This window comes from Canis lupus, chromosome 11 (assembly GCF_003254725.2).
Source record: "Canis lupus dingo isolate Sandy chromosome 11, ASM325472v2, whole genome shotgun sequence".
In the NCBI taxonomy this organism is placed as follows: Eukaryota; Metazoa; Chordata; class Mammalia; order Carnivora; family Canidae; genus Canis; species Canis lupus.
Window position 1 is genome coordinate 6,584,554 of NC_064253.1, and position 14,708 is coordinate 6,599,261.

At 47.8% G+C, this 14,708-nt stretch overlaps 1 long non-coding RNA gene across 6 annotated transcripts in view; it reads left to right on the forward strand.

Annotated features, from left to right (window-relative positions):
• LOC112659692 (uncharacterized) overlaps positions 1-14,708 on the forward strand; it is a 91,844-nt gene that overhangs the window by 54,522 nt on the left and 22,614 nt on the right. For 2 of the 6 annotated variants that reach the window (XR_004803529.2, XR_004803532.2), the window contains exons 6-8: positions 450-547; positions 635-757; positions 13,424-13,577. This is a non-coding gene — a long non-coding RNA (uncharacterized LOC112659692). Of the gene's footprint in view, positions 1-449; positions 548-634; positions 780-13,423; positions 13,578-14,708 lie in introns of all 6 variants that reach the window. The other 4 variants (XR_004803531.2, XR_004803530.2, XR_003136433.3 and 1 more) reach the window with 4 other exon arrangements.

Below are 14,708 nucleotides of genomic sequence, written 5' to 3' on the forward strand. Positions count from 1 at the left end.
CAGGGGCAAGAAAAACCTCAATGAGTAGCTAGGACTGATTAGGATGCCATGGCAGGGGGCCACCTGGGTGGCTCAGGTCCTGATCCCGGGGTCTTGGGATTGAGTCTCCCATCGGGCTCCCCACAAGGAACCTGCTTCTCCCTCTGCCTATGTCTCTGCCTCCCTCTGTCTCTCATGAATAAATAAATAAAATCTTAAAAAAGAAAAAAAAAAAAGGATACCATGGCAGGGAGGGTTGGAAGCTACACCTGGCCTTGGGAGCACAGTTAATGCTGTGAGAGAAGACTCTAAGCAGTTCTGTGTAAGGCGGCGGGCTGGTGCTGGGCTTCCTGGCACAGGACTTAGAGATGTTACTCAGCTCACGGTTTAGACCCTGGGTTTTATTTTAGTGGTCTGGGACTTCTGCTACTAAATTTCCCTGAATCTCTACTTTGCCATCTGTCCAATAGGGCCACCGATACTTCTCTGTGGTACAGCAAGAAATTAAATGAGCTATATTGGGATCCATGAAATGTTTTCTCTGTTCACTTCTGAATTCTGTCCTTAGGTGAGTGGTTTTACAAGCAGTATCTGTCAGGAACTACGTTGGGGTTACCCCAGTCTCTTAGATTAACCGGTTATTGCTCCCCGGTAGGTCGTTAGGAAATTGAGGGAGATGATATTCTTGAGTCATGGACATCTGTCATCTAATGAAGATCGATAAAGAACCATTTAGCCCAGTGCTGGCTGGGCTGCGTCCAGAGGAGTCTCATTCCCAGTGAGCACACATCCCGCCCGCAGTATGTCAATGGGGGACGGGGGGCAGCAAGAGGGAAGGACACTGTGGTTGTAAGACCAGGGGTCCTCACTAGACCTTCTATCCTGATGATTAATCTCCAGGTGTCTGTCCTCTGAACAGTGTCTTTGACAGAGGACATTCAGCTTTCATATAGTGTGGCAGTGAATGAAGAGCATGACTTTTTTTTTTTTTTAAAGATTTTATTTATTTATTCATGAAAGACACAGAGAGAAAGGCAGAGACACAGGCAGAGGGAGAAGCAAGCTCCCTGCAGGGAATCTGATGTGGAACTCGATCCCAGGACCCCGGGATCACGCCTTGAGCCAAAGGCAGATGCTCAACCACTGAGCCACCCAAGTGCCCCAAGAGCATGACTTTTGATTCAAATCCTGGCTCTGAGAGTTACCAGAAAGGTGATCTCACCAAATTACTTCATCTTTCTAGACTTCGGTGTCCTCATCTGTAAAATTACAATCATAATGCTTCCCTTATATGGTGGATGTGAGTTGAAGAAGTTGATATATATGGCTGGCTCATAGCAGTGAATCAACATTGGCTTTGACTGTTAGATGATGATGGTTATAATTGTGGAAACTTCCCTGATGTTGGATTCTGGGCCTATCCTTGGTCTGGTGAATGCATTTGAGAAGATATCCAACCCTGAGGCCTGAGAGCCATTTTGGGGTAATGAATCCCACAGTCCAAGAGCCAAAAGTGTGCACAGTTCCCCCCAAACCAGCAGCCTTAAAAATAAAGCTCAGACCAAAGTGAACAGGAAAAAAATTACAGGAGATTCATGTTTCTTTATGGTATTCTGGCAATATCAGTTTAACTCCTCCTGTGTACTGGGTGGGGGTCGGGGGGGAGAAACTTTTTGTATTACTTTTCTCTTTCCAACCAGCCTTCATCTCCCGCACTCACCATCGACACATCAATCATGACTCTTACTGCCAATGGAACGGAGAACATATTTTCCTTTTATAATCAAGCCGTATGGTCTAGTGGTTAAAACTACACGTTTTGGAGTTAACTGCATCTGAGTTTGATTTGAGACAAATTGAGCTCTCTGAGAGTCCATTTCCTTACCTCTAAAACCGGGTAATGATGGTGCCCGCCTCGCAGTGCCGTGGTGAGGATTAGATGATAAAATGCACACAGAGTACGCAGAGCAGGGCTTGGAGTGGACTGATGAGTCAGTAGGAATTAATTTCTAGGGAGTTTTCAGAATATTGTCAAGGGGGCCTTGGCGATAAAGAAAGGCATCACGGTGGGGCTGTGAGAACCTGACCCCCCACACGCTGGAAAGCCCATAGCCCTCATCTCGAAACAACAAACCCACGAGGAGTTCCAGGAGAGGTTCTCCTGCCCAGCAGGGCTTCCTCTGGCTCCTTAAAGCCCAGGAGCAGGACTGGCTCCGTCATTTGCAGGGCCCATGGCCATGGGCCATGACAAGGCTTTTCGTTTCAAAGAGAGAGTCGGAAGAGCTTCAAGAGGGCAGCAGCAGGGCATGAAAGGAAGCGTGGAGTCCTGCTGAGCCTGGGAGCCTGGGGCTGCTCAGGCTGGCTGGGCCCGAGCCCCGAGCCCCGAGCCCCGAGCCCCGAGCCCCGAGCCCCGAGCCCCGAGCACCAGTGAGGAGTGTGGGGAGTGATGCCTGGAAACCAAGTGTTGGTTTCACAGCCCGAGGGCCACCTCCAGTCACCCTCCCGGTACCCAGGCCGGCCACCCGGTCCAGCACTCTGCTTCCTGGCCAGTGTGGCCCACGCCGCGCGGAGGGGAGGCGGGCCCGGCGCTGCTCCTTTGCTTGGCTTTGTGGTTGCCAAAAGCCAGGCCAGCGTTTTAGAGCCAGGCTTCTAGAGAAAATTTACAGGCTCTTTGCGGCCCAGTGTGCTCTGCGTAGGGTTAATCCTGGCGTATTAGAGGAGTAGCAAGGACATGTGAAAGACACCTTGGAAGGGCTCCATGTCGCAGCCTGGACTCCTAATAAAACGGGCCGTCCCCCCCAGTCCCTGGCACAACTTCCCAGGATCCGTCAGCCCAAGGAGGCAGGAGCAGGCTCCCCGCCAGGGGCTGGCACACGCCCTTCATCTGCTGGGGCTTTCAGCAGGGGCACCGACTCCCCCTAGAGCTTCCAGGCCTCACCCTGAATTCCTGGCCTGGGGTTGAAGGGAGTAGGGGCTTTGTGGGAAAGTGTGCTGGGAGGAGGGGGGGGGGGCCCAGGAGGCCAGGAGAGGCTGGCAGGGCAAGGTATTGCCAGACCCTCGCGGCGCCCCGGCTGCCAAGGGACCGATGGCGGGCTTGCTCCCGAAGCCAGCGGGTGGGTAGTCTCTCCTGCAGTTAGCGGGAGCAATTAAAGCCGACGCGCAGGTTACAGTCGAGAATGATGCATCATGGCATCAAGGCCCTTTCAAGCGCCAGTGATTGATGACGCAGGAGTTCATTTGTGGAACATGAGGGATGGTCTCCCCATTCTCCAAAAGGTGGGGTCCCTTCCCCCTCTCATCGGGAGAGCTCCACAAAGAAAGAAATAGCCCCGCGCCTTCATGTGTCCTCTGGACACTCGAAGTGGATTGACAAGAGCCCTGGGGCAGTTCATCCCCTGTCCCTTCTTGTCATGTCTGAGGGATTCACGGGCACAGCTGCGTCAGCAGGCGGTGTGTGCTAATCCAGGGTTTACGGGCATCTGAGATCTGGGTGTGCGACTCAGGGTTGATGTGCCTTGGCAACTATTCGACACAGTACCACGTGACCTGCGTCGCACAGAATTGGGCAAACGTGCGTGTGTGAATGACACCTGCTAGGAGAAGGATACCAGGCCCGCCTATGGAAGGGACAGCAGGCATTAGTGGGTGGGCAGTGGATACAGATGATTGGAACTGCGCCTTCCTCCTCTCCTACCACTGGAATTTTGTCTCTGAAGAACATCCAAGGGGCCTTTTAATAATTTTTAATCCTGCCGAGAAGAAGCAGGTGAACATCTCTGAGGCTTTGGGGTTGGCAAGTTCTGATTTGTTTTTCAGAAATTAGTACCTTGAAAAACATTTTGAGAGAGCTTTGCTCCAAAGATTCTCGCTCCCTTAACACAGAAATTTATGGCTGACACAGATTATATAAAAATCCTTAGAACCCTTGTGAATAAAGACGCCTCAGACCATAACAAACAGGATGAACCTAGGGAAGATTTGCTTTTAAATCATTCTGTGACTGAAAGCTATTTGATAAACTCCCTGACGAAAGATTACTGGGAAAAAAGAGTTCCTTTAGATGAGTCTGAACATCCAAAAATTAAATACCAGAATTTACACTCACAATAGAAGTAATTTTTTCTTAAAGCAAGAGCAACTTAGTTACGTAATCTGTTAAAACATAAACGGTGATACAATGTGTTTCGATATCAGTGTTTATCCGAAAGAACATTGCAAAACAGTTTTGAATCTGGTACTGCTGCCCAGCGGGATGATGGTCAAATTGACCAAACCCAGGAAAGAAGTGAGGTGCGTGGGGCGGCACTGGGGGCGGGCTCAGCCTAACTGACGGCCTGAACAGTCAGTCAGCTCCCCTAACCTCAGCGCCCTTTCACCCTGGACCTGACCCTTTGCAGGGCCAGGAAGGGCAGAGCCAGGTGAAGAGTATAGTATTAATGGATTTACTATACATTTATTTACTTTCGCATGTAATGGTGAACAATTCTGGTTTTTTTGCTACCATAAACAATGTTAAAATGAATACCCCTGCAGGTGTGCCTTTGCACACATTTTGGATTTATCAACCCTTCGAAGAGCCAAATTCTTGTTGAGTCAATGGATCTATGGATTTAAAACTGCCTATCTGCCTTCCAGAAAGGTTGTACCAATTTATACACCTGCCAGAATTTTATGAGAATACCTATTACTTCACACATATGCCAACCCAGCATGCTATTCAACTTTTTGATCTTGATTCATCTGTTAGGTGAAGATGACATCTCACGTTAGTATTAATTTGCATTCTCTTATGAGTCAGGTTGGATATCTTTTTATAAGTGAAAAGGCCATTTTATCATTTGTTTTTCTGCCAACTCAATTCACTCTTCTTGTCCTTTTTATTTTTATTTTTTTTTTGATGGCTGGCCTTTTTAAATTATTATTATTATTTTCAAGACGAGTTCTTTACATAGGAAGAAAATTATCACTTTGTCTCTCACATATATTGCAGATCCTTTCCCCAATTTCTCACTTGTCCTGTTACCTTGTTTGTGGTACTAGTTCTTTATTTTACAGTGCAGAAATTTACATTTTTATGCACTAACATTTTCAATCATTCTCAATGTACGAATTTTTCAGAATGCAATGAGACACTGTAGGATAATATACATGGGAATGCCAGGCACCCGGGTCTTTCCCAACCACCCTTGGTGTGCCATTTCTGCCTTGAGCATATTTTCCTCAACATAGCACTTTCCAGAAACACCTGGACACGGAGGGCCCCAGCACATCTGTCATTTCATACAGAAACTATGGTGTGCAGCTGCCTTAAGTTGGGCTCCCCAAGACATAGACTCTAGCAGTACTTTGCATTTAGGAAGTTAACTGGGGAGGGCTCTCCCTGTTTGGAAGGCAGCTGAATTGTGTGACTGTGTGCTTGCAATGGCGGGCCCAGCCAAAGGGAGCTCTGGAATTGGTACAACCTTCAGAAGAACCCCAAATGAGGCAAGGTGGAGGGGGCTTGTACCCTTCATAGACTGGAGGGGGGTTACTTCCAGGGAAGGGACGCCTCCCTGGCATGGCAGCCCCTTTCGCTAAGATCATTCCCTAGACAGTACCCAGGCCACGCGCTGTCAGCCCACAGCACTCCTTGGGAAAGAAGCCCTTGGTTCTGACGGGAGGATCTACTAGAACATACTCTGTACTCACTCTGTAAACTACTTAGGCTGCCCCATATTTTGATCAGTCTAGTCCTGTGGTCCCTCTGACCTTAGTGCTTTGCCGGCTTCTGTCTCCTTCAGTTTTGAGCAGCTTTAACTACCTTTTCAGTGACCTAGAGAAAGGGCAGTAGCATACTCATTGGCCTGAGCGAGCACTTTCCCTTACGTCTCCCCCACTGGGTCTTCAGGAGTCTTTGACACCTCGCACAGAGATGTGAAAGGGCTATAAAAAGCTCCCATGATTGCAAATAAAGTGAACCAGACACAGTAATTAAAGAGATGACTATGGCTGCAAATTTAGGGCTTTTGGGAGATTTGGGCTTGTGTGTTTCAGCAGTGAAGGAAGGAGAAACAGGATTGCGTTTAATGAGCCCAGCGTCCCCGGAGGCCTTCGCTTTTCCATGCCTGTTACCCACTGAACACCATCACACCGCGGGGCTGGAAGCTCCTTTCTGGATGGTTTGATAGGCATTGCAAATCCCCTCAGAGGACCCTTTGCCGAGCCCACAACCGTGCGCCTAGCAAAACATCACCACATGTTTGCAGGACCATTGCCTTTTTTTTGCAGGGCTGCTGGCTCTTCCTGGAATCGCGTTTTCCTGGTGCTTGCTTTGGCTCCCGGCCACCAGCTGGCCTGTGGCGGGAGCAGAGTCCACCATGAAGAGTGGACTTCGCAGCAGATGCTGCTGGTGTCCTGTCTCCTCTCCTCTGCAGGCACGGTCCCGTGGACTCCCAGGGTCTGGCTCCGCCCTTGGAGCTGATGACCCTGGAAGCCCGCTTTCCAGCAGGAATTGTGGGGGGAAAGCCCAGCCTCTTTGGCCGCGGAGGGGGACAGCTCTGAGGCTTGTGTCTGCAGCCACCAGAGGCTCCAGCAGGCCAGAGCCTCAAGTGCTTACGGTCAAAGCTGGCTTATCGACGCGGTGTATTCTAGCTTGCTTCTCGCCTTCCACCCCCTCGGGCTCCTACCCTCCGCTCCTCACATTCAAATCCTTATCTGCCAGCACCAGGCGAGCAAGCTCCTAGGTGTTCAAGTCGCCAGGTAAATGGTTCCATCAGGGACACTGCGCTCCAAGAGGATGTCCTGCCTTCTCCCTGCATCTTGTCTGGCCAAAGGCAAAACAAACCAGCGGCCCGAAACAAGCCGGAGCAACAACAATAAGAAAACCAGTGTCACCTGTTATGTTTCCCACAGTGGACTTATCGTCATTGTCTGGATTGGGCTTTGCAACGTATTAGTTTTGATGTGGCTGGCTTCCAAAACTCGGTTCCAGGCAGGATTCCAGCCATCCTGCCTACTAATTCTTAACGGGCAGTTTGCACGAGCTTCGTGATTCTTGACATCACGCCCAAGCCCGCTGGGCCAGGACAAAAAGGGGGTTCTTCCGTGAGGCGTCCGGAATTACTTGCAGCCCCCCTTCCCCACCCGTACCCCGACCTGGTTCTGGTGAACCGCTTCTCATTTTGCACGTGCAATTATTTTCTCTCTGTCCGTATCAATACTCTGTGCTGATAAAGATTAAAAGGGGCAAAACAGAGCTTGAGAGCTTTACAACTCCTACCGAAGTAGCAATGTATTTTCCTATCTGTCCGTTTGATTGGAAATTTAAATCATCTCACATTTTAGGAAATTGGTAGCCTCAGAAGATACGGAATCTGACAGTTTATGGCTCAATCTGCGCCTTGCTGTCTTTAAAGGAAAGCTAGTAAAAATTGAAATTAAGGAAAACAAATAAATACCATAGTCCTCTGATGGTGCATTTTATAATGATCACATCTGCTGCAAAGCGCCTGAAAAATGGCTCTGGACGGCTGCCGGAGCTGCAGAATGGCTCACGCGGTGAAGAGGAGCGGAGCAGGAGAGGATCTGGGATAATGCGCTTTTTACAGGAGACTTTAACCTTGTAGCCAGGAGCACTCTCCCTTTTTTGTTGTTGCGATTGCTGTGCATCTCTCAAAGCACGTGAGATCCCTGTCCCTCCACGCCCTGCCCTGGGGTCGCCCAGTTCCAGCTCAGGAAGGAAATGGACTGGAACAGTCAGCAGGGCTGGGTGTGTGCGCCCCTGAACCAGAGACCGGGGGCAGGGGCTGTTGGGGGGGTGGCGCAGCGGCTAGAAACAGAGCAACAACTCTGACTTTTTATGTTACTCTTTGATCTTGGACCCTCGGCCGGTCAGGAGGACAAATCCAAAGCTCAGGGTTTATTTATTTATTTAATTTTTCAAAGCTCAGGGTTTAATTCTGTTATTTACAATTACAAAGAGAATCATAAAAAAAAAAAAAAGTATTCGTTCACAGTGAAGTCCCTGTTAGATTTACCAGGGGCCAGGCTTCGCTTGGGTTTAGCGCTTTCCGTGGAGCGCTTCATTGAATTCTAACAAACTTCAGATGTCGGTAGTATTATTATTCTTCCCATTTTAAAGATAAGACATTAGAGGTTTAGAGAAAGCAGGATTTGCAAGTGAAATCAAGGAGATGGGCCTCATCTGCAGTGTTCTGATTTGAGCCCACCCTAGCATGACTCTTCCAAACCCAGGGAGAAGATGGGGTGGGGGGGTGAGACCTCGCCCTTCCCCCGTCTTCCTTCCCCTCGACCCTGGGTGTGCATTCCTCGAGGCCCCAAACCCTCAGCATCCTCCAGTCAAATCCGGCCTGTTCCTTAAGCTATAAATAGCTCACAATGTTTGACCTGAGGCTTCCCTCGGGGGTTCTGTGTTCTCACCTGGCCCACATTCTAAAACCAAGGAGCTCCAAGGAACCACCCGGGCAGATTGTCTCTTAGGGGAGAGGGTGGTTGGAAAGTTGGAGCTTTGTATTAGTTTTCTCTTCCCGTATAAACCAACCCTGCAGGCAGCAATTTATTCGGAAGCAAGGAGGCTCTGGCAGTGGGTTGGGGGGATAAACCAGAAAAGGGGACAGCCACCAAAGCTGCTTTATCGAGCAGTTGCCCCTGTGGGCTGCTGAGCTTCATCCCTACCCGGGGAAAGTTGGCAGACGTGCTCTCTTGGAGGAACCCATGCCTTGGAATTGTCCTGTTCAAAGGGGGAGGGGGCTTGGGCATTTGTATGCTACTCCTTTGGTTGTTGGGTGAGGGCTGCTGGTCAAGGAGCGTTAACTGTCTGCCGTTTCTGGCCTGCCAAACAGGAAAGCAGGCTTCCGAGGTTAGAGAAAGCCCTCCAGCAGAGAAAGGCAGGTGCTAGCCCTTGGAAAGGAGTCTGAAGTTCCTGGCATGGCAAGGCCAGGGGGGTGGGCAGGCCGCGGGCGTACTGCCCCACCTGCCGCTATAGCTTCCTCCGACTCCTTGAAACCGCAGCCCTCAAGTTAGGAATCTCATCCCAAACTGGGGCACTATGGTGTAGGTGCGTGTTCACGCATGCGTGTCAGGGTGCTGGTGGTTATGTAACTGCCTTCTAAAGCCTGGAGGGAATAAATGAAAAATTATACCAGTTTTGTGTGGGTTATTTTCTATAGCTTCTCTTTTCTTCTTAAGAAGCTTTGATTTAAAGGCCATGAGATCCTATTATTGCTTCTAAGTCTTTATACAATACAATTGAAATTGTCTGCTGCTCTGCACGACAGTAACCAATTCTAGGTATTCCCCTTTTTAATACACATATTTATTCAAGTGACAGTGATACAGGGTCTTTGTGTGTTATCCCATATGACTGCTTTAAATGATAGAGCACTTCCTAGCCACTCATTCTAATGATCCCTTTGTAATGATAATGGTACACGGAGAACTTTGCAGCCTCTTTGAGCAAGCCACATGATTTTTTAAAGAAACAAAATAACTAATTCATTCACCAAACAGCTGTTTCTGGAGAGAATTGTTATTTGGCTGAATTTAAAGTTTCCCTTCTCTGCAAAATACTGCATGTGTGTGTGTGTGGATACACACAGATGGATATCAACCATTGTTTTTTTTTTTTTTTTTAAGATTTTATTTATTTATTCATGAGAGATGCAGAGAGAGAGGCGGAGAAGCAGGCTCCATGCAGGGAGCCGGATGCGGGACTCGAACCCGGGTCTCCAGGATCATGCCCTGAGCTGAAGGCGGCGCTAAACTGCTGAGCCATCCAGGCTGCCTGACATCAACCATTGTTATCAATTAACCAAACATAGGCATTGGGACAGGTTCTTAAATAGTGTATCTATATTGGATGTCTATGGGGGTTTGAGGAGGAGTATCCATTTCCTTCTTATTTTGTGGGAATTAGAGTATGTGTTTGTAGCCTGGTCTCTCCCCTCCATGTCACGGGGCTGTCCCATGAGCTAAGCTGGGCCAATCGGATGCCTTAGGCCAGCAAAACAAAGGGAGAACTTTGGAGCACATCTTCTGTGGGAGCACATCTTCTGTGGGAGCCGTGAGGCAAGGGGTGATGGTGGGTGCTTAGCCGTGACAGTCACAGCCCTAGCATCCATCTGTGACGGTGTTCCAACAGATTTGGTGTTTCCTGGTTTGGGGCCTCTGCAGTTACCTCTAGTCATTCAAAAAGTATTTGTTGAAAGCCTATTTCGAGCCAGCCACTGTATAATGCTAGAGATCCAGAAGTGACTAGAACAAAGATAGTTCCTGAGAGGATAAAAATAACCACAAATCCCCCCACACACACCCTGAATCTAGGATCCTACAAAAAGGTGTTACAGGTCCTTTCAGCAAGAGGCTGCATCTATTTCTCTACTCCTTAAATCTCAGCTGGCTAATGGCCCTGTCACAAATGTGATTCATTCAAGGAGACAAAAATCAGGTGTGCATTGGAGCCCTGACTGCGATATGAGTAAGTCCAAGCTAGACAGCTAGAGGGTAAGAGTTCACATGGAAAAGAAACAAGATAGCCCAGCCAAAACCCGGCCAGCTTTCTGCTAACCTAGTTAATGAATGCAGATGTTTGAGCAAGCTGTAGTCAAGATCAACCAAACCTGCCCCAGACTGGAGGACCATTCAGCAGAGCACAGTCCAAATTGCCAAGCTATAGAGTTAGGAGCTAAATAAATGGCTACTGTTTTGTTTTGTTTTAAGATTTTATTTATTCATGAGAGATGCAGAGAGAGGCAGAGACACAGGCAGAGAGAGGGAAAGCAGGCTCCCTAGGGGGAGCCTGATGCAGGATTCAATCCCTAGGACCCCAGGATCACGACCTGAGCCAAGAGCAGATGCTCAACCACTGGTGCCCCTAAATGGCTACTGTTTTTAGCCATTGAGTTTTGGTGTGATTTATTATGCAGCAAGAGTCAACTGATACTGTCTCTGCTCTCATGGCATTTACATTCTAGTGGGAATAGATAGTCTATAAATGTGTATGTTGTATTTTCTGTTAGTGGAAACTGCTACAGGAATTTTAAAGAGAACAAGGGAATAGAACTCTCAAGGAAGTGTTTTCTGAGAAAAATACATAAATGAAGACAGGGACTGAACTTTTTTTTTTTAATTTTTTATTTATTTATGATAGTCACAGAGAGAGAGAGAGAGAGAGGCAGAGACACAGGCAGAGGGAGAAGCAGGCTCCATGCACCGGGAGCCCGACGTGGGATTCGATCCGGGTCTCCAGGATCGCGCCCTGGGCCAAAGGCAGGCGCTAAACCGCTGCGCCACCCAGGGATCCCGACAGGGACTGAACTTATGTACACCTAGAAAGTAGCTATTTCAGAGACAAGATGGCAGGTGCAAATGGCCTGTGGCTGGAACATATTTGATACATTTAGAGAAGGTGAGACGGCCAGGTGTAAGTCAAGACAGAGAGGGAGGGAGAGAAGGTGAAAAATGACGTGGGTGAGGCAGCCAGCAGCCAGTATTCACAGCGAACCCACAACAGTGAATCTATGTTTTCAGAGTGAAAGGATCTGCCCAGACACACTGTGTGCCTGAGTAGCACCTATGCTTGAGCTGCTCAAAGGGAAGAAGGGACTAGGAAGGCAAAAATGAGCAGGTGAGGCCATCTAACATGCTTGCATGTTAAGGGACACCTGATTTTAGCTCAGTCATAAGGTAATGAGGAAGATAAATTGGTTACATAAAAGAATCAATCCTTTGATTCACTCTGAAATCAAACTGAAAGTTTTATTATCCAAGCCAATGCCCTTCTACTGTGACAGACTGTCCTGAGCTTTCTGCATTGTTTTCAAGTTACAATTGAACAGTTAGCACAGTATTCACAACACCGAGTTCATGTGCGTCAGGCATTCGATTCTGTGTAGTTGGCTGGGAACACCTCAAGCACGAATCCTGATACCATAGAGTTTCATGACATGGTAATTTACTAATATTAGAATTTTAGGATATTCTTAAGTTTGTTAAAGAATATTATAAAACCAGGGTAGCCCGGGTGGCTCAGCGGTTTAGTGCCGCCTTCAGCCCAGGGCGTGATCCTGGAGACCCGGGATTGAATCCCACATCAGGCTCCCTGCATGGAGCCTGCTTCTCCCTCTGCCTGTGTCTCTGCCTCTCTTTCTCTCTGTGTTTCTCATGAATAAATAAATAAATAAATTAAAAAAAAATAATATTATAAAACCAGCACCTTGGTTATTTCCTGCTGGTATGAGACATTCAGCACCAAGTAGTAAGGGAGGGCCAGAGGATGTCTATATAAAGGGATTTTTAAGAAATCGTGCCAAGGGTCTGAGCCAATGAGTTGTGTCCAGCTATGGTAGCAAAGTAGAAAAGACCCAGAGTAGTTATCTCAACCGAAATGTGAAAGCCACAAGATTGGGGCTCCATGAGAAAACCATAATGGGGGAACCAAATGGGTCCAAGGGGTCAGATGAAGCAGACGGGCGTCAATAAATAGGTCCTCCATTCATTCCTTGGTGCTTAGGCAGATAAAGTATAAAGAAGGTGCTGGATGAGCTGGAAAACAATGGACATTTTTTCAGACAAGAAGACTTGATTATAGACAAGCTAGGGTCTCTCCTGTCTGATGATTATTCAAGGAGGAGAGCTAGTGGAGATGCAGCAGAGAATGTCTAGCCTCAGTTCTCATCTCTGATGAGACATGCCTGGGACAGCTCTGGAAGGTTAGACAGCTGTGGACACACTGATTGTGCCCCGGATCCTGTAGGCCTGTGACCGTGCATATGGTGTGGGCTTGCAAAGCCTCCAGGCAGTGCTGTCCTGTAGAACTCCTGTGATGGCAGAAATGCTCTTTCTGCTTGCAGCCCTCATGTGGCTAGTGAGTGCTTGAAATGTGGCTTATGTGACTGAAGGAGCTGACTTTTAAATTTTATTTAATTTTAATCGATTAAATTACAAATTTGAAAACCCACATGCAGCCAGTGCCTACGAGCCCTAGTGGATAGCCTACTCTGGAATGTTGGCTTTTAAGACCTCGGTCCCTGATCTAGTGATAGGAATGTTATGGGAGATCAGGGGCCCCATGAAGCAGAAGACTTGTTCTCTTTTATTCTAAGACTTAAAACAAAGCCTGACACGGGATGTGCTTGATAAACATTTGTTAAATGTGCTAATTAATTAATGAGAGAGGAGGACAACTAATCACACTCATCGCTCTTCGATCGATACTCATGACAGGGCCACCAACCATCTTGATCCCTCTTCTGAGGGTGGCTTCTAGATCTGGGATGGCTGTGCCCAGTCTTGTCTTTGAAAGGCCCTTCCTAAGGACAGGACCAAGACAGGGAGTCTCCATCCTAGTCTTCAAATAATGGTTTTACGTCAGCTTTGGTCGTTACATGCTATGATATTATAAAAGGTATTAATCTTTGTATCATTAACCTTGTGTTAATCTTTATAGAGAAAATACCACTGAAAAAACCAAGCTAGTACGCTGTAAATTCTCTCCCCTTCAGAGAACTATGATCCAGTTCTTCGCCATGGGAAAACAGCCAGCATAAGTGCCATTGATTAAGAACCCACTTTGTGTTGTGATGAGCACCGGGTGTCCTAAGGTAAGTGTTGAAACGCTAAATTCTACACCTGAAATAAACATTACACTGCATGTTGCCAAATGAGAATTTCAGTAAAAACTTGAAGGAAAAAAAAAAGAACCCACTTCGCGCTAGGCATGACATTAGACACTTTGTAAATAGTATTTCCAATCCTTACAAGAATCCTTCCTAGGAATTTTCATCTCCCTATAGCAGGAAGAAGCTTATAACAGGGAACAGCCTGTTCCCTATAACAGGAAGCTTCCCCAGGAAGCTCGGGCTCAGTGATCTTTAAGTTACTTGTCTGAGGTCCCGCTGCTTCCAAGTTGTTAAACGGTGGGTCCCTCTAAAACCCATGCATTTTTACCATACTGCAGTGACTCAAAACTGTGGTTGTACCCTCCCGTCCAGCAGCATAGGAACGTAGTCGAGAAATAAAGTTCACCGCCAGTAGCTTGTTTTGTGAATATATAATTCTGAAGAAAACAAGCCAGTATCTTAACAGGCTCCTTCTTCCCCAGCCCCGATTTAATTATGCAGACCATCCAGGAGCCACAGCTACCTGAGGCACAGGCCTGCCCCTGAAAGAAGGTGGTATCCATCCTCAATGAGGCCATAAATCTCAGAGAGCTTCGTGAAGAGGAAAGATAAGGGTTTCCATGGGGCAGCTGGCGAGGAGTGTGTGTGTGTGTGTGGGGGGGGGGTTGAATAATTATTGTGGTAAGTTTATTTATGCTGCCACTTTGGGCTTTTATGGGAAATCCTAAAAGCCACATCTCTGGAGCTGGAGACTTGGCAGGAAGACAAAAGAAAAATGTTGTCCCGTTTGTATTCAAGTGGTTACTAACACGATGGCCACGGGAGTCTCTCTCCTTCCAGAAATGGTTGGACTTCGTGTGTTGTAATCAGAAGGGGAGCACACGCCTCGAATCAGGTCCAGATGGCTCCCTCGTCCCTCACTTTCTGCCAGTTCACAGCACCTGCCGGGAAATGGTGGCGAGTTGGTTTTAGGACAGCGGGGCAGTGCTCGGCCTCATTTTCACCAGCACCGAGCCCGCAGAGACCAGACAGTTCTGCAGAGTCAGATTCTGAGAATTGCTTTGCTGGAGAAGAACTAAAGGCCCTTAAAAAAGTAGATACCTGAAGGTCATA